At 52.6% G+C, this 2,995-nt stretch overlaps 1 pseudogene; it reads right to left on the bottom strand.

Moving 5' to 3' along the window:
- Positions 1-1,727: 1,727 nt before the first annotated feature.
- LOC116501353 lies at positions 1,728-2,661 on the bottom strand (annotated as a pseudogene).
- Positions 2,662-2,995: the final 334 nt, after the last annotated feature.

The following is a 2,995-nucleotide window of genomic DNA, read 5'->3' on the forward strand; positions in this document are numbered from 1 at the left end:
TTGATGGTTTTCATGATCTCAGAGTATCTGTCTCATATCTGTTGGGTACTCCTGTCTTGAGACTGACATGGCACCTAAGTCAGGATGGAAAATAAACCAAAGCTATAGGTGAACCCTGAACAATGTGTCCTGCAGCTCTTGTACCACCCCAAAATTTTGTTTCCTGCCTCCAACTTTTAGATATGGAATGGCTTCTGTGCACGCAGGCTATCTTTTTCCAAACCCTCATGCATGGTTCAATTTGCCCCAAGCATCTTGGAGGCAGCGGCCCTCTCTGTGTAGAAAACTGAAAGCAGTGCTAAAGGATGACTTCAGGCAAAAGCTGACACCTCTGACATGACAACCCCTACCCAAGACCTCTTCCTCTATGGGGCCTACCAGGTACTTAGAAAGAGCCGATCTCAGAAACTACATGCACAGCAAGTGCCTTCTGCTGGCCTGCCATGGACACTGGCAGATGTGAGCCTAAAGGCACAGATCCCAGCCAGGAGTCAAGGGTGACCTGTCAGCTACTTCAGAAAGCAGTCACCTCACAGGCCATTTAACAGCCATTCACTTCCTGCTGGACTTAGTGTTTCTGACGCACCACTGAGCTTATAATACCACACCTATAAAACACCCCCTTTTTGGGCCAGGGTCTGCCCAGGTGGAAGTGATCTGGTTGTGATCCTCCAAGCCCATGGCACACCTGCTGGGCTCCCATCCTCTCTGACACTCAGGAGCCAGTTCCGTGCCAGTCCTGTGAGGTGCTAGGGCAGGAGGGACCTTGCAGGCAATGTTCCAGCCCCATGCCTGTTGGCGGTCTCTCAGCTCCTTGTGCACAGTGAAGATCACACTCAAGTCCAGAAGTCTGAAGCTGGCCTAGAAGACACTCATTTGAAGCATCGTTGCAGCCCCAGCCCCAGTTGGTGATGCTGGTCTGCAGAGTGAGGTGGCTGTGGTGCCTGGGGCACGGGGGCACTCTGCAGGGCCATGCTGGGCAGGCTGGGAGGCAGACCCAGCTCATGGGGTCACTGCCATTGTCCCAGGGCTGCAAGGAATCACTCGCCAGGCTCCTTTGCTGGGGCTTTTGTGTGCCCTGGGGCTGCTGAGCTCTCCTCTGCCTGCTCACAGCAGACTGAGCTCTTGAGCTCTGGTCAGTCCACCTTGGAGGAGATCCCCTCTTAGGAGGGAAGTGCTGCAGTGGAGGCCAGCTGTGCCACTGCCATGCCCACTGCCTGTCCCTGCCTGCAGTCCCAGCACAGCCCCACAGCAGCACTGGCACCAAGTGAGAGGAGCAGCCGGGCCTGACCCCACCAGCAGGGCTCAGCAGGAGAGGGCAGCAGTGGCAGAGAGCAGCTCTGCATGTCCCAAGCGCTGGTGCTCCCTGGCCGTGCTGCTGGGATGGGACTCTTTTCCTCTGCACCCGTGAGCACAGGCACTGCCCCTGCAGAGCCAGACCAGGTCTCAGAGGAAGGATGTCAGAATAAGGCGGCAGTGCAGGCTCCTTCCTTAAGTTCACAGGCAGACAGGCTCTTTTTTTATAGTCGCTGAGCTAGACTTGAAAAATACATACTTAAGTGGAATTGGGATGAATATATAATTTTAGTGGGTAACGTTAACCAAACTATAACTAAGGAAATCAAGTAACAAAATTGCAGACAAGCACACAAACAAAAAGAAATAGACTATAGGCCGTTCCTATTACAAGTAACATTAGGACTCATCTGCAGAAGCAGACTGAGCACTTATTCTCCTGCAACACATCTAAACATCAATTTCCACAAGGCTTCCTTGAGGTCCTGATTCCTCATACTGTAGATGAGGGGGGTTCAATGCTGGAGGCACCACCGAGTACAGAAGTGCGACCACCAGGTCCAAGGATGGCGAGGAAATGGAGGGGGGTTTCAGGTAGGCAAATATGCTAGTGCTGACAAACAGAGAGACAACGGCCAGGTGAGGGAGGCACGTGGAAAAGGCTTTGTGCCGGCCCTGCTCAGAGGGCATCCTCAGCACTGCCCTGAAGATCTGCACATAGGACACCACAATGAAAACAAAACAACCAAATGCTAAAGAAACACTAAACACAAGTGTCCCAACTTCCCTGAGGTAGGCATCTGAGCAGAAGAGCTTGAGGATGTGGGGGATTTCACAGAAGAACTGGTCCACAACAGTGCCATAGCAGAGGGGCAGGGAAAATGTGTTGGCCGTGTGCAGGACAGCATCGAGAAAGCCACTGCCCCAGGCAGCTGCTGCCATCTGGGCACAAGATCTGCTGCTCAGGAGGCTCCCGTAGTGCAGGGGCTTGCAGATGGCAATATAGCGGTCATAGGCCATGACGGTGAGGAGATAATACTCTGAGCCAACCAAGAAGAATAAAAAGAAGACTTGAGCAGCACATCCTTGATAGGAGATGGCCCTGGTGTCCCAGAGCAAATTGGCCATGGCTTTGGGCAGAGTGGTGGAGATGCAGCCCACGTCGAGGAGGGCGAGGTTGAGGAGGAAGAAGTACATGGGTGTGTGGAGGTGGTGGTCACAGGCTACGGCGCTGAGGATGAGGCCGTTGCCCAGGAGGGCAGCCAGGTAGATGCCCAGGAAGAGCGCAAAGTGCAGGAGCTGCAGCTCTTGCGTGTCTGCGAATGCCAGCAGGAGGAACTCACTCACAGAGCTGATGTTGGGCATTCTCTGACATTGAACACAGTTTTCTGTTAAAGAGGAAAATGCAGAAAAATGTTTTAAACACTTTTGTCTCTGAGGAAAACCTATTGTTTGGTCATAGAGGACCCCCAAACAGAGCCTCTTTTTTCAGTGAGAACCTTTCTGCATCTCTCTTGCTTGAGCTGCATGTTGGTGCTGGCTGAGAGTGGCACTGGGAGCAGGGCTGCTGTAGCTGCAGAGGAGTCCTTCTCTGCTTTACAGCAGGAAGGAAACAGGAACATGGGGGAAGCTCAAGTTCATGTCACTGGTCAGATCAATGAGCTTTTCAGTGTTATTTCAAACAACTCATCTGAATGCA

Source organism: Aythya fuligula, chromosome W (assembly GCF_009819795.1).
Source record: "Aythya fuligula isolate bAytFul2 chromosome W, bAytFul2.pri, whole genome shotgun sequence".
Lineage (NCBI taxonomy): Eukaryota > Metazoa > Chordata > Aves > Anseriformes > Anatidae > Aythya > Aythya fuligula.